This window comes from Chiloscyllium punctatum, chromosome 35 (genome assembly GCF_047496795.1).
Source record: "Chiloscyllium punctatum isolate Juve2018m chromosome 35, sChiPun1.3, whole genome shotgun sequence".
NCBI classification, from domain to species: Eukaryota; Metazoa; Chordata; class Chondrichthyes; order Orectolobiformes; family Hemiscylliidae; genus Chiloscyllium; species Chiloscyllium punctatum.
The window spans coordinates 53,926,535-53,952,188 of NC_092773.1; the positions used below are offsets into that span (position 1 = coordinate 53,926,535).

At 42.7% G+C, this 25,654-nt stretch overlaps 1 non-coding gene across 1 annotated transcript; it reads right to left on the minus strand.

The window, feature by feature from the left end:
- Positions 1 to 18,576: 18,576 nt before the first annotated feature.
- Positions 18,577 to 18,650, minus strand: trnam-cau (transfer RNA methionine (anticodon CAU)). Its single transcript has one exon. It is a non-coding gene; the product is annotated as a tRNA-Met (tRNA).
- Positions 18,651 to 25,654: the final 7,004 nt, after the last annotated feature.

Here is a 25,654-nt window from a genome sequence, read left to right on the forward strand (position 1 = left end):
GAATGGAGGGAGGGGGCATCATAGGGCAAAGATGCCGAGAGGGAGCGTTGGAGGAGATGTTAGTGGGTAACGTAAACAGGGTAATTCCGAATAGAGGACAGAGTTCCTGGTGTTTAGTTGTTGAACTCAGTTTTGAGACCTGAAGACTGTTACTCCAGCTTGTAGATTAACTGTGAAAAATGCTGAGTTTTTTTTGGTATCTCAGATATCAAGTAGTCTTTTTGAATTGCTCGCCCTGTCTCCTCCATCCTCACCTCCAACAACAAGAGGGATGAGGTTTTCTGTTCGTGAAATAGAAGCGATCTGATTCAGCTGCCTCCCTTCCATCCACCCATTACTGAACAAGTCTTTAAATTACCATAAAAACACAGGAGGTCCTGTGAAAGATACCATGTCCAACAGCATATGTGGACTAATATAATTCCAAAGAGAATTCATACTCAAGTCAAAATGCTCACTCTGTTTCTCTATTCAGAGTTTCTGTAACACCTGCCGATTTCATTTTAGATTTTCACTATTGGAAGCATGCTGCTGTCTTTTGAGTCTCGAGAGTTTATTCTTTTAAACGTTCTGCTCTTGTAACTTTACCCAGCCATGGCACAGCCCAGCTTGTACAAATTTATTGATATACCCTTCTTCTCACGAAACCGCCAATGATCCAGTTCCCCCATGTTGACTGTATCTGCAATTGTCCTCTCTCCGCCTTCTGGTACCGTCCTTCACTCTTCTAGATTCACGGTTAGCATCTATCCTCAGAAATAACCGCGGACTCTCTTGTCCACACACTCTACTGACCCATTTGTGACCCACTTTTCCAGTACTTGTAAGTGGTGTCACCAAGGGTTAAACTTTGTTTTGTCCTATTTCTCATCAACACTCTTCCATTGTTTAAATCAGCAAAAAGAAGTGATGCATATTTTCACATTTCTACTGAGAGGACCAAGACATACGTCACCATCCTTCCTCTCATTTGCGCGATTTCATGAAAATCTTCTACATCAACCTCACTTCACCAAAGCCATCTTCTTTGTTTGCTGCTGAATGTTCCGTTCCCTGAAATCCAAGACGTGTCCCATCCTGGAAACTGTCTAAAACTGAATCATTTTGTTCACAATCTTGCTGTTGTATTTTATACCGGGATCAGTCAGTGATCATATATTCCAGAAATTTGCAAATGACTCTAAGGTCAGTGGAGTTGTGGATAGTGACCAATGGCGGCACGGTGGTACAGTGGCACAGAGACCCGGGTTCAATTCCCGCCTCGGGCGACTGACTGTGTGCAGTTTGCACGTTCTCCCCGTGTCTGCATGGGTTTCCTCCGGGTGCTCCGGTTTCCTCCCACAGTCCCAAGATGTGCAGGTCAGGTGGATTGGCCATGCTAAAATTGCCCGTAGTGTTAGGTAAGGGGTAGATGTAGGGGTATGGGTGGGTTGTGCTTCGGTGGGGCGGTGTGGACTTGTTGGACCGAAGGGCCTGTTTCCACACTGTAAGTAATCTAATCTAATGTTGTAAGTTACAGAGAGACATACATAAGCTGCAGAGCTGGTCATTGAGGTGGCAAATGGAGTATAATGCGGGTAACTGTGAGGTGATTCACTTTGGTCAGAGTAACTGGAATGAAAAATACTGGGCTAATGGTAAGTTTCTTGGCAGTGTAGATGAGCAGGGAGATCTTGGTGTCCAGGTACATAGATTCTTGAAGGTTGCCACCCAGGTTGACAGGGTTGTTAAGAAGGCAAACAGTGCTTTAGCTTTTATTAATGGAGGGATCGAGTTCCGGAAACAGGAAGTTATGCAACAGCTGTCCAAAACTGTGGTGCAGCCACACTTGGAGTATTGTGTACAGTTCTGGTCATCATATGAGAAGAAGGATGTGGAAGCATTGGAAAGGGTGCAGAGGAGATTTTAGATTAGATTACTTACAGTGTGTTAACAGGCCCTTTAACCCACCAAGGTCCACACCGACGCACAACCCATCCATTCCCCTACATTTACCCCTTTCGCCAACACTACTAGCAATTTAGCATGGCCAATTCACCTGACCTGGATAGCTTTGTACTGTGGGAGGAAACAGGAGGAAACCCACGCAGACACGGGGAGAATGTGCATACTCCACACAGTCAGTCGCCTGCGTCGGGAAATGAACACAGGTCTCTCGTACTGTGAGGCAGCAGTGCTAACCAATGTGCCACCGACACTAGGATTTACTAGAATGTTGCGTGTTATGGGGGAAGGCCTTACGATGGAAGGCTGTTTTCGTTGGAGAGAAGAAGTTTGAGAGGTGACTAAACAGATGCATATAAGATAATCAGAGGGTTAGATAGGGTGGAAAGGGAGAGTATTGATCCAAGTATGGTGACAGCGAGCACAATGGGGCATTCTTTAAACTGAGGGGTGATAGATATAGGACAGATGTCAGACGTAGTTTCTTTACCCAGAGAGTAGTAAGGGTATGGAATGCTTTGCCTGCAATGGAAGTAGATTCACCAACTTTAAGTATATTTAATTCGTCATTGGACAAGCATATGAACGTACATGGTATAGTGTCGGTTAGATTGGCTTCCGATTGGTATGATTGGTCGGTGCAACATCGAGGGCCGATGGGCCTGTATTGTGCTACAATTTTCTATGTTCTATGTTCTATGAAATGAAGAAGAACTAGCGGAGCAGACGAGCTCTGGCTGCACTGTTCCATTCTGCCACCATCTTACAATTTGTTGACATGTTGTGGCTACCTGTAGATAATCCAAAGTAGATTAACAAAGTCATGATCTCACTTCGAATTGACGAGAATTTGAGTTGGTTCAGTTTGATAGACACAACAGAATTATCCTGTGTATTAAAAGAAGAATGAATAATGATCAATAGTGCTTAGTGTTCAAGGATAAATATGGAACAACATTTCGTTCGTTTACAGCAAATGGACGTCTCTGGCCAAGCGTAGCAATTATCACCAATGTTTGGACAACAGGACAGTTAAGACACGATCACGTTGCTGTAGGTATGCAATCACTAGGCAGTTAAAATGGCTGATATCATTCCCTGAATACATCACTGAACCATATGAGATTGTATGCCAATTTGTAGTATGTACATGGTCAGTGTTTGGTCAGCTTTTATTCCGAGTTTTGTTCCCTTCTATTTTCATTAGCTGTCACTGTGATATTCAAAATCAGACCATTGACTTGTGGTTCTGGATAATACAGAATCAAGTGACATTCCACTGCTGGCTTTTCCTCGTTCATCAGGAAGAATTCGCTTGTGTTCTTCCAAATAACATCATGGATTCATTTCTGCAGAGATGATTTTGTTTTCAACAAAAACGGGGAATGTGGGTGGGACACACCGTTTCTCCCCGAATGTTGGAAAAGAAAGAATAGGAGCTGAATACATCGCCCATCCACTGTATTTCCTGTTGATAAAGTGTTGTTGCTCTGTTATCTCTTTGCTCACGAACCTACACTGACAACAGCTCAAGCAATGTACTTATTTTATAATTATCACCCTTGGTTTAATTTCGTCTCTGAGGTCAATCCTTCATATTTCCGTAACGTCTTGAACATTCAAGCCTCTGAACTCCAAACAATTCGCTCTCATGTGGATTTACTGTTCAATTGTTCGACAATGGTGTCTTCATTTTCTGGGAGTCGACTCAGTGGAATTCTCTCCCTGAAGCTCTTGCCCTCTCTTACGCATTTTCACCTTTAAGACAGGCTGTAGCATTCCCGAGTTCGATCAAAGCTTGACTGAAGCGAGCGAATATGTGTTTGGCTGCAATACCCTGTTACGAAGTCCTTGTGGTTGCACAGTACATTCATCACTTTGGGAACATTGCATAAAAATTGAATGATCTTCTTCAGCTGGGATGTTGTAAAATTTGGAAGGATACAAAAAATACCTACAAGGGTGTTGCAAGGATTGGAGATTTTGAGTAACAAGCAATGGCTCAATAGAATGAGGTTTTGTACTCTGTAATATCAGAGAATAGAGGAGTATAAAATCAGGAGGTCCATGGACATGGTGAGTAACCAAGATCTTTTTCGAAGGTGGAGCAGTCAAAAACTGGAGGATGTCGCTTTAATATGAGACGGAAAAGATCTAAAAAAAGATTTGAGGGGTAACTTGCTCACACAGTGTATGATGCAAGTTTGCCATCAGTAATCAGAAGAATTGGTGAAGGTAGGTAACATTACAAAATTTATAAGACATCTGGATGGGATATGAATATGAATGGTTTTGAGAGAAGTGAGGCAAATGTTCGCAAATGAAACTAGGTTGGATTGGGATATCAGGTCAGCAGGGACGACATGCACCAAAATGTACGTTTCTGTTCTGTCTGGTTGAGTCATTCTATGATGATTTAAACACAGTTTTGAGCATCAGAGTGCTTTCAGGGCTACTGCACATGGACCTTCTCCCCCAAGTGTTACCTCGCATTAAGCAAGTGCCCATTGCACCACGAGTGTCGGCGCACGTCCTGCAGAAAAATGACATGATGATGCTGAGGATCGAAAACAGGGTCGCTTGATTCGAAACGTTAACTCTGTTTCTTTCCCCACAGATGCAGTCAACCAATAACAAATACGTACACTTTTCCAACTAATATATCTATTTTTTATTATTTTCAAGTTTTTTTTTCAATATGGCGCCGCAGCATGGCAGCAATTGAAGTTTTTCACTGTGTTTTCCCTTAAGTATAAATGTCAAATTCATTCATGAGTGTTGAATTCCTACACCAATTCCTGTTTATGATTCATAACCATAGTATCCAAAGTATATTGTTTCATTTAAATCTCTCGATAATACTTTGGAAGTACGATCTCTTTAGTAGGGAGATGTATCAGTGTTGTAGGTCTCGAGGGAGAGAATGAAACTAAGTCTTTGCAAAAATGATTAAATTTGTTAAAATTCCATTTCACCTTTTTCAGTTTTTAACATTGAGCACGTAGCCACGGAGCCATATAAACTGGCAGCACGACAGCTATCGGCATAGAAAGTAGTCATTGCCGAATGGCTAAGGCCATTTACAATCTCTTAGGGTTTCCTAAGGTTGCCAATCAGTGCAGGTAGAATGTGTAGAGCGACAACTTTAACCAGTGGCCATTCGTATTTGGGGGTATTTCTGACCAATGAAGTTAACTGCTTGTGAGTAGCAAAATGAAGTGGAATCTCCAGCCGCAACTGTAACTAGGTCAATTACATGTCAAGAATCATGCCATGATACGTATATGTTGGATTATTTATTTCTGTTCTAGAAAATAATGAGCTGACGTTGATGTTTAGGGGTACAATGGACAGCAATGTGGAAGATCTTCACTATTAATTGAATTCGCTTCATCCTAAGTTTACAAAGTAGGAAGTCCTATTCGAAATCAATAAATATGAAATTGCTTGTGAGCAGAAAACAGCAGAACGTTTATACAAATTGAATAAAACGCGCTGTAGCCACATTATGCATGCCCAAATAATATATTTCGTACTGATTAATCATAGAGCACGTTTAGTACACACTGTGACATATGGTGGTGGCAGTCTATAATTTCGACTGGATAAAAATGGATATGGAGCTGGAAGTATCGAGATTTGATGACTGATTAGACTTTGATTAACAGCTATGAAACACTAAGTCATAACATTCCCAGAGTAAATTTTCCAGTGATTGTCACTCTTCGCTATGTCATGTGTGTTCTCCTTGTAATTAAACCGTTTTTATCCGGAACGTACGCCAATCTGTTTCAACGAAATATATAAGAATAATATAAATACAAATAGCATGATGAATAAAGATGCCTTTTTCGTCATGTATCTCGCTTCAGCGCCCGCAATATTATCATTATGATTAATGATTGATTAGAGAGCATCAGACAGAAATATCAGTGCAGCAAGCAGACAATTCCCAAAGAGTTTTACCATAACATACAAGACTGTGTCATGACATAGAGGTCGAAGTGGTAATGAATATCCCATAGTAATTACTCTAGCGTGATGTGTCTCATGTCTGGATCTATGATTTTCATACTTTCATCACAAAAATGTAACCTGTTTTATGCCCTAATCGAGGACTTTGTTTAGTTTATTATGAGGGACGTTCAGGGGGTACAGATATACATTTGTATTCGGGCATGTTACGTTTAATATAGAACATCGTGAATGAGTTCCTTTACGTTATCAACGCGTTTCGACTCCACCACCATCTGTGCATTTCACATCACTAACAGAGCTTGCGAATTTCATTTCAAGAATTTGGATCTTTTCACTTCATTTAATGCGACAATGAGAAGCAGGCTGACTTGACGCGGGTTTGCAAATGTTGTCACACACTTTATTTAGTGATTCACGCTCGAATCTAAAAACACTGAGTGTTAAACACTAAGTGAACTCTGAGCGTGACACACTCAGAATTGTTCCATTTGCATTCAGGAAAACTTTGATTATCTTTAACTTAATAAGATGTTAGTATTTTAAAGTTTTTTTAATAACTAAAATAAATGTTTTGATCTTAAACGTGTAAATTATGAACACATTTCTCAGAATAATGAGTCCATGTAAAACAGACTCAAAGACATTATTACACTTTATGGTTTCATACTGAAGGTAATTCGAGCCGTTATAGACGAATCGCCACAGTTGTCATGCATCTGTGCAGCAGATCTTCAGAATCAGAAAATTGGACACAAAATCTGCAGACATCCCATCAATGCCCATCCTTTTCAGCAGCAGTTCCAAAGTTGAAAAGCTGACTAGCTATCGTTCAGCGCTATTTACGACACCTGAGGTATTGAAAGAGTGTGTATTCATACACTGTAAGAAAGCATCTGGCTTGAACTGATAATTAACATGTAGCACTCATACCGGACGGAGTCAGGCAATGGCCATTCCAAATTGTGGCAACCATCCAGTTTCCCAGTGACTTGCTGTGAAGTTGCCATCTCCGAATGCCTGTCTATCAAAAACCTGAGCCAAACATTGAGAGGAAAATGTGCTGTTTCATCAGTACTAGAAATTTTGCCAGTCTGTACATTTTAGGTCCAATGTTCAAATAGTGTAGCTCACGGGTAGAATGGAAATCCATCCAGTTGCCTGGACAACTGTCCCTCCAGTAAGAAGACTCTCGAAGTTGTGCTGGGTAAGTAACTAATTTTTTTGACTTGCAGCACATTCGATACTCACTCCCTTCAACAACTCCACAGATGACGTGATGAACCCTAACTACAAGCTGCAAAACAGCAACGCATCAAGTCTGTTTTGACAGGATCTCGCAAATATTCACAATGATCGTCGTCCTTTACCATCACTTAGGCGAATCGAACTGAACAACCACTATAGCGATCAAAGATCACATTTCACGAGCTATTTCAAAGTAATAACTACCTCCAATTCGGATAAAAACAGTATCTTTTATATGGTTCCTTATGGCAGGCTTATACAGAAGGTGAACTCAAATAATATCAGTTGTCAGTCGGTAAGATGGATTCAGATCGGCTTGGTCATCGAAGATGGAAGAATATTGAAAGGGTGTTTTTGTGACTGGAGATCTGTGAATAGATTTTTGGAGTTGTAGATCGTCGGTATGACTGGCAGAGATATAGGTAGGCTGGAGACTTACATGGAGAGAAAGCATATGTAATTTAATCTGGGCAATTGGGAGATAATGCATTGTAGAAGGTCTGCTGCAGAAAAGAAATATACAATAAAATAAATACCTATAAGTTGCTTCAAATCCGAGGGGATCGAGGCATACAAGCTAAAGTTGTCTGAATCTGAAACTGAGTTCACCAGTGTGAACAATGTGTAAAGTGTGATCACAGGCCTATCACATGCTTGCGCACATCAATCAGAGAACAGAGTACAAAAATTGGCATATCATGTTGCAGCTGAATACAACTTTACTTCAGCCACTCGGAATATTGTTACGGGATTACACGATCAACAAAAGGATATAGATTTGTGGGACATGGCTCAAAAACGTTTAACGGGATGTTGTCTGGTTTGGAGGATATCAGGTGTGAGGAATAATTGAGCAAGCTTGATTTGTTTTCAGTTGTACATCAGTAGCTCAGGGGCTACATGATAGATGTTTGCAAAATTTGTTGAGATGTGCATAGAGTAGTTTCTCAGAGCCTTTTTCCCAGGGTAGACATATCAATTACCTGAGCCATAAGTTGTAGTTAAAAAGGGGAAGGTTTGAAGGAGATATGAGAAGCAACTTTTTTTTTCCTATTCGAGAAAGAATGTGAAAATGCCCTGATAGAGGAGATTGTTGGAGAAGATACAGAAGCAACAATTAAAAGGTATCTTGACACATAGATGAGTAAGGAGTGAATGGGAAGACAGCTAACTTGTTACAACTTTCGAAAGACATCATGTGTCAGTGCAAGCTTGGTGGGTCGAAGGGCCTGTTCCTATGCTGTGTTGTTTTTAAGTCGAGATTTCTCAAGGTAATGGCCAATTGCTGACTGAATTATTACAGATGATCAACGGTCATATTAATGTCGATTTTACCTCATTGATTTGCAACTTCATATTGTCGTCTGGATTACCTAATCCAAATATCATTCGAAGCAAACACTCAGAAATACAGTATGGCTTCACATCCTTCATTTTTATTTTGTGCCCCAGAGGTTGAGAGAACGATCGCCTTGTGCACAGAGATGAGTTTTCGGCCTTCTCTTGAACAACAGATTACTCAGTAGTTATATGGTCCACATCAAGGAGCTGCTTCCAAAATGTTTTGGGAAGATTGACAGGAGATTTTGAGTTCAGGATCGGGATTCCCGGAAGGTATGTAGCCTCCCTGGTGCCAAAGTTCTGGACGTATCTGATCGGGTGTGTAAAATTCTGAAAGGGGAGGGCAAACAGCCAGAAAGTGTGTTTCTTATTGGCACCAATGATATAGCCAGGAATAGGATCGAGGATATAAAAAAGTGATTTCAGGCAGTTAAGGTGGAAGCTGCAGAACAAACGAACAGAGTAGTGTTCTCGGGTTTACTACCGGTGCCACGAGATGGCGAGGCGAGGAACAGGGAGCGGGCGCAGCTTAACACGTGGCTGCGCAGCTGATGCAGGAGGGAGGGCTTCAGATATGTAGATAATTGTGATGCCTTCTGGGGAAGGTGGGACCTGGACATGAAGGACGAGTTGCACTTTATCTGGAAAAGCATCAATGCCCTGAGTGGAAGGTTTGCTCGAGTTGTTTAGGAGAGTTGAAATTAGTATTGCAGGGGGTGGGAACTTGAGCTCTATACCGATGGTGAGAGTTGATGGAGATGAGGCAATAGCAAGAGGTAGCGCAGCCAGTGGGAATGAATTTCCCGGGAAAGAACCAAGGGATCAGTTGAAGTGTGTTTGCTTTAATGCAAGGAGTATCAAGAATAAAAGTGATCAACTCAGAGCATTGATCAGTACCTGGTGCTATGATGTTGTGGCCATAACAGAGACCTGGCTTTTATAGGGCCAAGAATGGTTGCTGAATGGTCCAGGGTTTAGAAAATTTAAAAGAATAGGGATAGGGAAAAAATGGGAGCGGGTGCAGAACTGCTAATCAGAGAGGATATCACAGCTAAAGAAGTTACCATTGTCGAGGAGGGTCTGCCTACTGAGTCAGTATGGGTGGAAATTAGGAACAGTAAGGGAGCAGTCACCTCATTAGGGGTTTACTACAGGCCCCCCAATAGCCTCAGATTGAAGAACGCATAGATCGGCAGATTTTGGAAAAGTGTGAGTGCAGTAGGGATGTTGTAATGGGTGACTTTAACTTTCCTAATATTGATTGGATCCTCCTTCGAGTAGGTGGTTTGGAAGGAGCTGTTTTTGTAAGGTGTGTTCAGGAGGGTTTCCTAACTCTGTACGTTGACAGTTCGACGAGGGGAGTGGCCATTTTGGATTTGATGCTCGGCAATGAGACGAGGCAGGTGTCACATCTTACGGTCGGAGAGCATTTTGGTGATAGTGACCACAACTGCCTCACATTCTACATAGCTATGGAGAAGGACAGAATCAGGCACAATGGGAAGTTATTTAATTCGGGAAAAGGAAACTACGATGCTGTCAGACGTGAGTTGGGAAGCTTGGACTGGGAGCAATTGTTCCATGGAAATGGCACGACAGACATGTGGAGACTGGTTAAGGAACACTTGTTTTAAGTGATGAACAAATGTGTTTCTCTGAGCCAGGTAAGAAGGTGTAAGATAAAGGAACGTTGGATGACCAGAGCGGAGGAGCTTCTCGTCAAACGAAAGAACGGAAATTACATAAGATGGAAGTAGCAAGGTTCTTAATCAGCTCGAGAGGATTACAGCCAGGCGAGAAAGGAGCTCAAATATTTTCGAAGGAGACCCAGGAGGGGTCATGAAAAAGGCTTGGCAGGAAGGTTTAGGGATAATCCAAAGGCATTTTACACGTATGTGAGGAAGAAGAAAATGATCAAAGTAAGAGTAGGGTCGATCAGGGATAGCAAAGGGAACTTGTGTATTGAGTCTGAGGAGAATGTGGAAGCCTTAAATGAGTTTTTTCCTTCAATGTTCTCGAAATAAAAGGACCTTGTAGTGAATGTAACCATTGAGGAAAAGGTAAGCATGCTGGAACAGATAGAGATTGAGGAAGCTGATGCGCTGAAAATCTTGACAAACATTAAGATTGACAAGTCGCCTGGGCCAGGCCAGATTTGTCCTCGGCTGCTTTGGGAAGCGAGAAATGAGATTGCTGCGCCGCTTTCGAAGATCTTTGCATCCTTGCTCTCCACCAAAGTCGTATCTGTGCACTGGAGAGAGGCAAATGAAATTCCTCTCTTCAAGAAAGGAAATAGAGAAATCCCCGCCAATTACAGACAAGTCAGTCTCACGTCTGTTGTCTGCAAGGAGTTATAAAGGATCCTGAGGGATAGGATTTATGACCATTTGGAAGCGCATGGCTTGATTAAATGCAGTCAACATGGTTTGTGAGGAGCAAGACATGCCTCGCAAATCTCATTGGATTCTTTGAGGATGTTACGAGACACGTTGATGAGGGTCGATCCCTCGATGTGGTGTATATGGACTTCACTCAGGCATCTGATGAGTTTCCCCATGGTCGGCTCGTTAAGAAGGTCAGGAGGATGGGATACAGCGAAGTGTAGGTGTCTGGACACAGAATTGGCTGGTCGACAGAAGACAACGAGTGGTAGTGGAAGGAAAGTATGCTGCCTGGAAGTCAGTGGTGAGTGATGTTTCTCAGGGCTAAGTTCTCGGGCCTCTGCTCTTTGTAATTTTTATTATTTACTTGGATGAGAAGATTGAAGGCTGTGTTAGCAAATTTGCAGACGACACAAAGGTTGGAGGTGTCGTTGACAATACAGAGGGCTGTTGTATGCTGCAGAATATCATTGACAAGATGCAGAGTTATCGAAGAGTTGGCAGATGGAGTTCAACCTGGATAACTGCGAAGCGATGCATTTTGGAAGGTCGAACTTGAAAGTTGAGTAGAGGATTAAAGACAGGATTCTTGGCAGTGTGGAGGAACTGCGGGATCTTGGTGGGCAGGTACATAGATCCCTTAAAATTGCCGCCCAGGTGGACAGGGTTGCTATGAAAGCATACGGTGTTTTGGCTTTCATTAACAGGGGGATTGAGTTTAAGAGCTGTGAGATCTTGTTGCAGCTCTATAAAACTTTGGTTAGACCTCATTTGGAACACTGTGTCCAGTTCTGGTAGCCCTATTATAGGAAAGATGTGGATGCTTTGGGGAGGGTTCAGAGGAGGTTTACCAGAATGCTGCCTGGAATGCAGGGCTTATGTTACGAAGAGAGGTTGACTGAGCTCGCAGTTTTTTCGTTGGAAAAAAGAAGGAAGAGAGGGGATCTACTTCAGGTTCACAAGATAATGAGAGGCATCGATAGAATTAATAGCCGGAGACTTTTTCCCAGGGCAGAAATTGATAACACGAGGGGGTCATAATTTTAAACTGTTTGGCGGAATGTATAGAGGGGATGGCAGTGGCGGGTTCTTTACGCAGAGAGTTATGAGAGCATGGAATGCGTTGCCAGAAGCAGTTGTGGAAGCGAGGTCATTGGGGATATTTAAGAGACTGCTTAACATGCATATGGTCAAAGAAATTTGAGAGTTCGTACATTAGGTTTACCCTTACGTTATGATCAATGGTCGGCACAATATCGTGGGCTGAAGGGCCTGTTCTGTGCCGTACTGTTCTATGTTCTATGTTCTAAATAGTAAAACAACTATATTGATTGGATTACCGTTACAATCAGCAAGCATCAACAGTAAATATTAAGCCATCTATCGTTATGCAACGAATATTCTTAAACTTGTTAACAGGCTTCTCATAATGAATGCTTTTCATATTGTTAACTGTTTAATATACTGAATCCTTTTACAGGTTGATAACTGGCATTAAATTAGGAATTATGTTTTCCCCTTGTTACCTAGCTTACCATGATGTGTTCTTTTCGCCTCGGTGACCCAGTACCCTTGCCTCCAGCACCTCATTGTTTGTTGCAAGTTCTTACCAGGTCAAAGACATGCCAGCTGAGCCTTTGTCTCACACAGCTCAAAACGCATTCCCTACCTGCTTATACCGTTGACACTTTCTCGTACCCTCCTTTAACAATTTCATGATAATCACTGCGATGACGTTACTAGTTATCATGACAATCTAACAGCCAGCATTTAACCAAGTTATTGACACGCAGCACACAATGATTATAATAACAACATTCATTGGTCCGTTACTTTGAATCGAATTTGAAGAATTCTCCTTCACCAGTAAAGTTCTTAATTCCACAGTCGTTAATGACCAGTCCATCCTCCCTAAGTCGAGAGGAAACGAACCTGTTCTCCTAACCCTGCTCCACTAAAGTTAATCCTAAAAACGAAATTCAGTCTGTCCTTGCATCACTGCTCGGAGCCATCTGAATTTTGGATAAGGGCAGTTAAATACGTAATAAAACTGACGATCTTCCGTGCTTCCGACATGCTTCAGATGGAGTATACTAGCGAATGTGAGTGTGCAGGGCAGCAGCTGCAGCTGCAGACTGGGTGAATGCAGCATTCTTTGCTGTGTCTGCTCCCACTCGGTTGTTAAATGGAAAATAGCCAACTGGCTGTTGTAATGTTCGCTTGACCACTGATCCTTTATATCCCTTCAAGGATCGACAGAGAAGATAAAACTCACGTTGTTTAATGCCCAGAGGAAGACAACGGTCAAAAAACGTACGGACCTTCGCTTCATTGTTGCTACTTTCTTCAATTTTCGTGCTCATGACTGGGCATCTGATTGAAGTAATTGGATCAGGCTGTGGAGGGGTGGGTGGTGGCCTGAAGGCGGACTTAACATGTGAATGGAGAAACTCGAGAGACGATGTTAACTGCTGAAAATATATCTGAATTTCCTCTCTCATTCCTTCCTTGCCAAGATTGCGGGGGCGGGGAGGGGGGGTGGGGGGAGTCATTGTCAGTCTGAAGACAGTCACACATGTAACTGCACTAATTCACGTCTGCCTATTTCAACATGTTCTGAATTCTATCAAGCCATTACACATTATCTATGTTTAGTCACAAACATTAAAAGTCCATTAAAAGTATTTCACCTTCTCAGCCTGGTCATTGTCTATGAGTTTACCCAATTCTTCTTCTCTCTCTTTGAGTTCTGTACCCACCTACTGTTTACTTCTTATCCGAACCCCATCACCCAATCTTCTATAAAAAGGCCAACACTTTCTTGGTGCCATCAGCTCTGAGGAAGGTTTACTGCACCCGAAACGCTAGCTCACATTTCTGTTCTGAGATGCTGCCAGACCTGCTAAGCTGTTCCAGCACCTTCTGCTTTTGTCCTGTTCCTTGGCGCACATCTCTGTCTCAGGCTTATTGATACTGTGAATGATCGAGGAAGAAATGTAGTGCGTGTGCCCTGTTGGAAACCTGAGATTGCCCATGCTCTAATGATCCCCTGCACCGAAGACAGTACTCTGTTCCTGTTGAAGATTTCTCTTGTGGTTGTTCCCATTGCAATGCGAGTCATAGGCGTCAACATCTTATGTCTATTAATACAGCAATCAAATGAATGTACCGCAGTTCTATCTTGGACTGGGTGGACAAGAGAGAGTGAGAAAAAGAACCTCATGTCAAACCTGAACTGACTGGAGTTTCCGCAGGAAGAAGAATGTAGTGACTTATTTTTCGGACAGACAAAGCTGAAACCCTTGCTCATTGTGAAAATGTGCCATTGGTTATCAAAGCTAAAGGATATATAGGCGCAAAGGCCGAAACAGCGTTTTCCACTGATAATACCTGAATTATCCGTGGGCGGCACGGTGGCACAGTGGCACAGTGGTTAGCACTGCTGCCTCGCAGCGCCGGAGACCCGGGTTCAATTCCCGCCTCAGGCGACCGACTGTGTGGAGTTTGCACGTTCTCCCCGTGTCTGCGTGGGTTTCCTCCGGGTGCTCTGGTTTCCTCCCACAGTCCAAAGATGTGCAGGTCAGGTGATTTGGCCACGCTAAATTGCCCGTAGTGTTAGGTAAGGGGTGGATGTAGATGTAGGGGTATGGGTGGGTTACGCTTCGGCGGGGCGGTGTGGACTTGTTGGGCCGGAGGGCCTGTTTCCACACTGTAAGTAATCTAATCTATCTCCCTCCAGTGTCATAATAGAGTTGCGCCAGTAAATGGGATAACTGAGTGAATCACCTTTAATGTGCAGCTGGGGCACAATACTTGTGTGGTATTATATAGTTACAGAATGCAAGACGAGGGACTGAGGTTTTTTTGAGCCGTTTCACATCGCGACTGAGACGGTATTGGATGTTTTGACAGGCTAAAAGTGGGCAAATCCCCAGCTCAGGAAGGAGTTGCGTCTTACGTTGTTTTGTGAGACAAGAGATAATATTACATGTGCTCTGACCATTGGTTTACATAATATTTTGGCCACCTGGCAGAAGTTAGATGACTGCAGAACTACTGATGTGATTCAAGTTTTCAATAAGGCTGGCAGATATAATGCAGCGAATTACAGAGCTGTGAGACGAAACTATTGGAGGAGCCTCTTAACGATAGAATTAATTGCAACCTTTCCAGACAAAGTTTGACCAGCGAGATTTAGCATGGTTTTGTCAGAGGTCGTCATACATTACAGATCAGATCACGTATTTTTTCAGTAAGTTATAAGATGTGTAAACGAGGGTAGTGAATTTGATTTATGTTATGAGGACGTTAGAAAGCCTTTGATAAGATCCCACACTGGAGACTTTTAACAGGGTTAAAATAAAATGGATTCAGGGTCACGTGGTAAGTTCGATCCAAGCTTATTTGGGTGGTTGGAGAAAGGATGGTGCTGCTTCTGTGACATGGAGCTGGTATTCAGTGGTGTACCACAATGATCAATGCTGTGTCCCTTCATGTTTGTCATTTCACGAAACAATATAGAAATAATGTGGGGGAAAAGATAATAAAGTTTGAGGAGGGTATGAAGATTAGCAAAGTGGTGAACAGTGAGTAAGAAGGTCTTAGGTTCCAGGATTTTCGTGGTACATTTGTCAAATGGGCAGATAGTGGGAGCTGAAAATAACAATAAAAACATCAGGCGATACATTTTGTAAGGAACACGTCATGGGAGTACTCAAAGAACGGTAGGGCACTGGAAAACCCAAATGAACATTGTGACCTTGCATGTGGGTCTACGGATTCGTGAAAGCAGCAGAATACAGTAGTTAAAAAGACGACTTTATAAGCTAATGCAAAGATTACGAGAGCAGGAAAATTTGTGTCACATGTAGAAAAGTTCGTGAATACAGCGTTTGGCACGCTTGCCTTCTTTAGTCAGAACATCGATTCTTTGAGTTCACATATCATGTTGTGGCTGTACAGAGCATTAGTGAAGTCACACTTACAATACTGCTGACATTTACGATCATTTTCAACAGGAAAGATGTTATTCGACTTGAAAAAGTGCAGAGAAGATTTACAAGGATGTTGCAGTATCGAGAGGATTTGAGTTGAAAAGAGAGAGTGTTTGAGCAGGGGCTTTTCCCAGCAGTGTCCAGGCTGGTGTGTAAAATTCTAGACGTTTATAAAATCACGATGAAGGGTGGATAAGTGACTGGCCTAGGTCTTCTTTTAACCCAGGATGGTGGAGTTCAAACCGAGAGGGCTCAAGTTTAATGTCTTTCACACGGACAAAATAAATAAGGGACAAAGAGTAATGGAGCGATATTTGGATTTCCAAAAGGCATCATTTCAGCTTAGTCTTCGACTTTAAAAAAAGAGAATGTTCGTGGAGAAAATAGTTTAGAAGTTAAACCGTGAATGGAACATTAAGTGTATTAAAATTGAGTGTGTAGAGATGAGGAAGTTTTTAGGTAATATATTGACCAATGCAATGGAGAATGAGATGTTTGTCAGGAACATTCAATATTGATCCTTTAAGTTAAATGAGATTTTGCTGGACTCTAAAATGCAGATGTATCTGGATGCCCTGCTTTCTGAATCACATTGACATGGTCTGCAGTGGTAGCAACTGATGATGAACGCAAAAAGTCTCTTTTATTCATTTGTTTAGCAGTGGCTGGGCCAGCATTTATTTCCCCATTCCTATCAGAACGTGAGACGGTGAGACCCTGATCGAAACACTGCACTTTTTGTTGAGAAACGAAATGTCGCAGTTATTAAGTTGTGGCTTTCTCATTTCCTGATCCCAGTTCAATGTTCTACGATTCAGTTGAACCGAGGGAATGCAGAGTTTCTTCAGCAATTATTGCTTGTGTTTCAGATTTCCAGCATCCACAGTTCATTTTTATTTATAAGTTTGGATGGTCTGAGTGATATGAGCAATACAATTTTGCAAGCTGCCAAACATGAGACAAAATAATCCAACTGAGTAGTAGCAAGTTCATCATTTATTTTCCGAAGGAGATGAGCTGAGGTGGGGTAGAGTCAGAAAGTGTGGTGAACGTCAAGCAGCATCCGGGGAGCAGGAAATACGTTGCTTCGCATATAAGCTGTTCATCAGGAATGCTCGAAGCGTCGTCTCCCCTGCTCCTCAGATGTTGCCTGACAGAATGTGCTTTCCATGTGCTACACTTATTGACTTTGATCTTCACCATCGAAAGTAATCTCTTGCTGCTGAGGTGCGGTACGGTGAGGTACTGTTCTGAGATGTAATAATGTGGTCGTAATGATTCAATGGATATAGAGTTGGAAACATATCTGGGACACAATATTATTCTCCCGCTCCCACTCTGCCAAAGAGAGGCTGTATAGATGGAGCTTGTTGTTACAACCAGTCATTTCACAATTGTGCATTTGGCAGGTCGCGGAAACGTGATTTCCCATCCATTGTCGAGACTCGATGAGATACGGAGCCGTTCGGTCTTGGGTCTGCCACAGCCTGAATTTGAAAGTGGTTTTGCATGTTTGCAGATGTATAATCACTGTAGTGTATATTTGTCTCTTAGAGTGCTAGCCAGTTTAATTTTTTTTAGGGGTTTTATAAATGAAACCATCAACAGAATATTGATTTTCATTTTTCTTTGATGATGAAAATCTGAACCAAAATGTGAGTTGTTGGAGAAACACAGCAGGCCTGGCAACATCTGTGGAGAGGAAACGAGTTAAAGTTTCAGATCGACAGAACACGTCTGTTATACATTTCTATACTATAATGCTGGGAAAACAACCAGTCGTATCTGTCGAATCAGGATATTTGTCAAAATATCTCAGTGGCTGACAGCTGTCACGTTCACAAATTCGAAAGGAATTTATTTGCTCCAATGCTGCTTCCGTTGCTCTCAGCTCTTGAAAGGCTGGGCTTAAACGATTGCCATTTTTCGTTTCTTTTCTCTCAGCTCTCAGCAATGCCGAGTGGAGAATTGGTCCCTTCAGTGTCTAACTCAGCATGTGTCTGCATTGTCACTCTTTGTGTCTGTGCATCCACCTCACCCTCTTCCTCTTTCACATTCTCCGACACTCTGTCTGTCCGTCCGGCTCGTTACATATTTCTGCACTCAGACATTTTGAGTGTGCAGCTACTAAGAGGCTTTTTGCCCACTGACTGGAGTGTGGAGAACTGGGCTCATATTCTCGGGATAATGTGTCTGTCACTTCAAACTCAGGCAAGGCGACATTTCTTCCTCAACCAATTATGACTGTTTCTAATTCAAAACAGAATTCCTAATCCAGAAGAAATAAAACAAAACGCAATTACACCACAACTAAAGAAGCACAGCGATGTGTATACTGTTGGTTTAAATGAATGAACGGTGACATCAGAGAATGAGAGTGATCAGCTGGTGGTGTCTCTGCCATTACCACAAAATTCCCCTGTAAGTCTGCAACGTCTCCTGCCTCATCTCGTTATTCCTACCAAACCAGAAATGAAGAAGTGGAATAAAAGAGGAGGAGAAGCAAAAGTGCTTCTGGAATAAAAGTAAGAAACCAGAGAATTTATTAATAGTTTGGAATTGAAAACAGACGCAACATTCACAGTTGGAATATAACCTGGATCACCAAATCATTACAGGGTAGAAGTACAATGAGACACAGACTCTGTGACGCGACATTTGCAACACGAAGCCCAAGTACGAGCACAACAAGCAGGCACCGCTGGGAGTCGAACCCAGGATCGCCGGTTTATGAGACAGATGCTTTAACCAACTAAGCCACGGCGCCACACTGTCTCTCCTTTTACATACCCATATGTGAAGTTACTTAACCACTTCATCACAGTTTTTGGACAAACGTTGCTCACTGAGAATTGCAATCAATCCTCCAATTTTCAAATACAAACAGTTGACAGCTGAACATTGTCCACTAAAAAGGCACATAAAAAGATAATCTCCTCTTGCATTAATTTCAAACTGATACTTTCACCTGTTCAAACTGACAGGAGAAAGCGGATGTGTTCATCTTCTCGTGGCCCATGAACCTCATTAATATACAACAAGAGGAACAAGGTCATTCTGTTGAATTGACGAAGCGTAATGTGTAAGTAAATGCAAACATTGGGCAGTAAAAGCAGACCCATTGCCACCGACACTGAGTCTTGCACCACCAGTTCCACGTTCACTTCCTGCCTCATGCCTCCCAGTCATCATTGTCGATCACTTTACTTCACTGTCCTGCTCCGCTTCTCAACTTATTTCCCAATGACTGCAGATGTCTGACAAGCACCTTCAACTTTAAGAAACGGATTACTGGAATATAAATCGTCACTCAATGGGATAGGATTCAGCGCATATCCCAAATTACCCCAGTGATGGAGGGGATGAGTTACTTTCCTGAACCTTGTAGCGCCTCAGCTCGGACATACAGCCATGATACCGCTTCGGGAGAGGGGCGGGGGTGTTCCAGGATTTACACTTAGAGACACTGTAGGATCAGCGAGATACGTACAACTCAGAAAGGTGATATGATTGCAGGGGCTTTGCAGTGGTAGTTTCCCGTGTAACTGCTGCCATTGTCCTTGTACACGGATGTAAATAATCACTGGACCATTTCTGGCAGGATCCCGTGCGTGTTCTGCAAAAGCAGGAATTAGATTTCATTCAAAATGAGAAATAAATCTTTATTACCTGAGTGGGAATTATCTCCAGGTCTCGGCAATGCAAACGCGGAATCCTAAGCAGAGATTTCCAGTTATGCTGATTGTTAACCTTGCGAACTGACTTGTACACACTAATGTGTCTGTCGTTGACTCCATAACCAACTTTAGCAGCAAAGTTGCTCTCCCCAAGTTTCCAAACAGTTCATATTATCGCCCGGTGTTTCAATGTGAAGAAGGTGGAGCTGTGATAATCTGATGTTGTTTAGCAGATGTACTGCAGGGGGGCACAAAACAAGCTAATGGTGACAGGGCCTCGTTTTGACGCGCTGGCCTCCGGTGAGCAGCGGCCCCAACAAGGGTGGCGTTCTACTCGTCTTATTCTAGATCCCGGGCTAGAAAGGACCAGAGTTTTCTTGCTAAATTGTTCAGGGTCTTGAAAGGAAGAACCCATGACTGATATCATGAAAGTACATTTCATTGGAGTGGATCATGGAATCGCGACGTGACTGTGAATTCAACCATGAAAATTGCCAGCTGAGATGCAGACAAGACAGAAGGCGGCACCTGAAGACAAATGTATTTTCTTTGCCAGTGAAAAGCACTGCTTCACAAAGTGTGACATATTGAAGTAAAAGAGTGACGCTGATTACCTTTGCTGGTTCTTCAACTTGTCAGTTTTGTTTCCCCCGATCTACACGTCTCCCTTACATATGGAAAAGCTGAGATGAAGTCGGCGTGGGTGGGCCCGATGCTGTAAGGATAACGCATCTGAATTCGAATCGGACGATGGTAGTTTTGAGTTCTACCTCGCTCAAATGCAGCATCTGGCTTTGTTGAAGTCAGACACAACTGGTTTTATAAATATAATGAGGACAAAAAGGAGTCTATGAAGAGTACAGAGACATCTCAAAAATCAATAAGCCAGTCTCTGTTTGGTGCCGCTCTGGATGGGAGAGATTTGAAACCCGTGCTTTGTATGAATGCTGACTGTGGGGAAGAACAAAAACATAGAAGGATACCGCGCTGAACAGGCCCTTCGGCCCTCAATGTTGCTGACGTTGGATCTATTCTCAGCTCGTCTCCCCACACAATTCCATCGTCATCCACGTGCTTTTGCAACGATTAATTAAATCTCCATTATGTCGCTGAACTAACTGTACTGGCTGGCTGGGCATTCCGCGTCCTTGCCACTCTCTCAGTAAAGAACCTGCATCTGACATCTATCTTAAATCTATCACATCTCAATTTGTCGTTACATGCCCTCGTAGAAGCTGACGTCATCATGCTAGGAAAAATATCTTTCATGTCTACCCCATCTAATTCTCTGATCATCTTGAATGTCTCTATCAAATCCCCTCTCAGCCGTCTTTTTTCCAGTGAGAACAGACCCAAATCTCTCAGCCTTTCCTCATTAGATCTTCTCTCCAGACCAGGCAACATCCTGGTAAATCTCCTCTGCACCTTTTTCAATGCTTTCACATCCTTCCCGACATATGGCGATCACAACTGTACACAATATTCGGAGTGCGGCCGCACTAGCGTTTTGCATAATTGCAGCAGGATCGTGCGGCTCCGGAACTCAATCCCTCTACCAATGAAACGTAACACACCGTATGCCTTCTCAACAGTACTATCACCCTGGGTGGCAACATTCAAAGATCTATGTACATGGCCTCCACGATCACACTTCACATTCAAACTTGCAACAATATTTCCATTTACCCAATACTCTGCCTTCCAAATTCTTCTCAAAGTGCATTACCTCACATTTAGCTGTATTTAACTCAATTTGCCAACTCTCACCCCAATTCTGCAGTTTATCCAAGTCCCCCTGCAACTTCTAACATTCCTCCAAACTGTCCACTGCTCCTCCACTTGTGTCATCTGCAAATTTGTTAATTTACCTACCTATGCCTGCGTCTAATTCATTTATAAAAATGACAAGCAGCAATTGACCCAAAACAGATCATTGTGACATACCACGAGTAACTGGACTCCAGGTTAAATATTTTCCATCAATCGCCACTCCCTGCTTTCTTTCAGAAAGCCAGTTTCTAATCCAAATTCCTAAGTCACCCTCAATCCCATGCCTCTGCATTTTCTCAAAAACCTACCACGTGGAAATTCATCAGAGGTTTTACTGAAGTCCATACATACCACCTCAATTGCTCTACCTTCATTGACATGCTTGGTCACATTATCAAAAAACTCAATGAGATATGTGAGACACTACCTGCCATTGATGAAACCATCTTGACTATCTGAAATCAAATTGTTGCTTTCCAGATGATTATACATCTTACTTTTTATAATCCTTTATAAAACCTTTCAGACAACAGAGGACGTGCTGGATATCTTGAAACGGTCAAAGGTCTATAAATCCGCATGACCTGATCAGGTGTACCCTAGAACTCTGTGGGGAGCTAGAGAAGTGATTGCTGGGCCTCCAGCTGAGATATTTGCATCATCGACAGTCACAGGTGAGGTACCAGAAGACTGGAGGTTGGCAAACGTGCTGCCACTGTTTAAGAAGGGTGGTAAGGACAACCAGGGAACTATAGATTAGTGAGCCTGACCTCGGTGGTGGGCAAGTTGTTGGAGGAAATCCTGAGGGACAGGATGTACATGTTTTTGGAAAGGCAAGGACAGATTCGGGATAGTCAACATGGCTCTATGCGTCTCACAAACTTGATTGAGTTTTTTGAAGAAGTAACAAAGAAGATTAATGAGGGCAGAGCCACAGTTGTGATTTTTACAGACTTCAGTAAGGCGTTCGACAAGGTTCCTCATGGGAGACTGATTAGCACGGTAAGATCTCATCGAATATAGGGAGAACCAGCCATTTGGATACAAAACTGGCTCTAAGCTAGAAGAAAGAGGGTGGTGGTGGAGTGTTGTTTTTCAGACTGGAGGCCTGTGACCAGTGGAGTGCCACAAGGGTCGGTGCTGGGCCCTCTACTTTTTGTTACTTACATAAATGATTTGGATGCTAACAAGAGGTACAGTTAGTAAGTTTGCAGATGACACCAAAATTGGAGGTATAGTGGACAGCGAAGAGGGTTACCTCAGATTACAAAGGATCTGGACCAGATGGACCAATGGGCTGAGAAGTGGCAGATGGAGTTTAATTCAGATAAATGCGAAGTGTTGTATTTTGGAAAGGAAATCTTTGCAGGACTTATACACTTAATGGTAAGGTCCGAGGGAGTGTTGTTGAACAAAGAGACCTTGGAGTCGCAGGTTCATAGCTCCTTGAAAGTAGAGTCGCAGGTAAATACGATAGTGAAGAAGGCGTTTAGTATGCTTTCCTTTATTGAGTACATCGAGTATAGGAGTTGGGAGGTCATGTTGCGGCTGTACAGGACAATTTTTAGGCCACTGTTGGAATATCGCGTGCAATTCTGGTCTCCTTCTTATCGGAAAGATGCTGTGAAACTTGAACGGGTTAAGAAAAGATTGACAAGGATGTTGTCAGAGTTGGAGGATCTGAGCTACAGGGTGTGGCTGACCAGGCTGGAGCTGTTTTCCCTGGAGCGTCGGAGGCTGAGGGGTGATCTTATAGAGGTTTATAAAATTATGATTGGCATGGATAGGATAAAAAGACAAAGTATTTTCCTTGGGGTTGGAGAGTCCAGAACTAGAGGGCATAGGTTTAGGGTGAGAGGAGAAAGATATAAAAGAGACCTCAGGGGCAATTTTTTCACGCAGAGACTGGTACAGGTATGGAATGAGCTGACAGAGCATGTTGTGGAGGTTGGTACAATTGCAACATTTAAGAGGAATTTGGATGGGTATATGAATAGGAACGGTTTGGAGGGATATGGGCCTGGTGCTGACAGGTGGGACTAGATCGGGTTGGGATATCTGGTCGGCATGGCCTGGTTGGATCGAAGGGTCTTTTTCCATGCTTTACATCTCAATGATTCTATGACTCCAAGTAAGGCTCACTGTTCTACAATTACCTGGGTCAACTCTACTGCCCTTCATCAACAAGGGCACGACATTTGCTGTCTTGCAGTCCTCTGGTAATTAACCTGTGGACAATGACTGCTCAGAAATCAAAGCCAAATACTCTGGCATCTCCTCCCTAGCTCCCCAGAGGATCCTTGGATAACTCCCAACCGCCCCAGGGGATTGGCTTACTTTCACTCCTTCTGGAATTGACAACGCCTCTTCACAACTTACTGCGATCCTTTCGAATCTAATATCGCGTATCTCTCATTATTCTCCTCTACAATATTCTCCTTTACTTGAGTGAGGACTGATGAGAAATGTCCGTTTAATTCCTCTCTGATCTCCACAGGGTCCACACTCAGCATCCCACTTCTGTCTTTGACTGGCCCTATTCCTAACCTCGTCATCTTTTTTTATCCTCACATACCTATAACATGCTTTAGGTTTCTCCTTTATTCTTTTTGCTAAAGACTGCTCATGTCCTTTCTTTGCTCTTCTTAACTTTCTCCTTAAATCCTTACCAGTTGATGTGTAACTCTCCAATGCCTCATCTGAACCATCTTGTCTCTCAACATATCAGCCTCCTTTCTCCGCTTAACAAGAGATGACATTTCTGTACTAAACCACGGTTCCCTTACCTAATCACTTCCGCATTGCCGGTCAGGGACATACTTATGAAGGTCACACCATACTTGTTCCGTAAACCAGCTCCATATTTCCATTTTCTGCATCACTTGCGTTTTGCTACCCCATTCTCCGCATCTTAATTTTTCCTACTCGCATTATAATTGCCCTTGCGCCATCGATCATGAGGCTCCCTCTTAGTGTTGAAACTTTCACAGGAATATCCTCCCTCAGTGCTGACACTGTCACAAAGAGGACTTATTCAGAACTTATCATGAGTGTGTGGTGGATCCTTGAATTTGACCTGTTGCAATGAGACACTGAATAAATGTTGGCCCTCTGGCTAATAAATACTGCCTCAAAATTGAACATCTGAAATTAATATCTCCCTCAGGACTGAAGTTTGGAATGTGCAGCACTTTCTCAGTACTGGCCCCTTAAAGAGCTGCAGAATCTCGGAATAATGAGGTAATGGTTTAATATTGTCGTCCAACAATGAGACACCCCTTCAATCGGACTCTCTCATACGGTTGGAATATCTGACGACTGACGTTGTGATTATGTGTCACTCTTTCAAACTAAACCTGTTAGAGTGAGGCATTGCCTGAGAATTGACTCTCCGACAATAATTCATTCCCCCATTTCTCGTCATGTGACAATGCTGCAAACCTTCCTACTGACCCTCTGATCGCGCTGGAATACCTCAGTACTACTCTCTGCTTTCAATTATCTCGAGGTAGACCCCCTCCTGCAGAAGAAGTCAGCAATGACAATCGTGATGAACGTTACATCCGATATTCTGCAAGAGGAGCATTCAAATATCCGAACCGCTCTTCCCATATTGTAAACACAGAAGGGACTGTAGAAAAATAAAGAATAAAAAAAGCTTCCCAATCGGACGCACAAAGCTTTCCTTTTTGTTACAGGATGTGGATGGGGGGGTGACACAACCTAAGAAGTGTATCAGGTAACGCAAACATACAAAAAATTACATCACTGACTGCTGTCAGAGATCCTCTCCTAGTCCACATGCACTCCACCTAATGATGAGGTTTTTTTAAGTTAGTGACTCCCCTCCATATCAGCTCCCTGATCGAGGCTCTCGCTCTTGCTGATACTGAAACAAATACGGATTGTCCTGATGTACAAGGTAAGTTTGTGTTTAATACATATTTACCAACGCGTCAGCCAGCTGATTGACATACCCACTGTGCCCGCTGCTGCTTCTTAACAAAATAAAATGTTTGCTGTATAATGAGGTGGATAACTGATTTCAATCGTTCTCTGTGGTGTTCCTATATGCCATCCCGTTTTCGACACAACACTTGTTCTCTCTGAGTATCAGCACTCAACACTTTTCTCTTTTACCCTTCCACCCCGTCTTCAGTTTATTTCCTACTTTCCATTGTCATCAACTCCACGTTTTCCCATCTCTTTCCATTTGCTGTTCCCCAACTGTAATTGTGTTAGTTGCTTTTGAAATTAACTCAGTTAAATATTTTAAACGTTTCTTGTTGTGATGAGCTCCACACACCAGCTATACAAATGAATG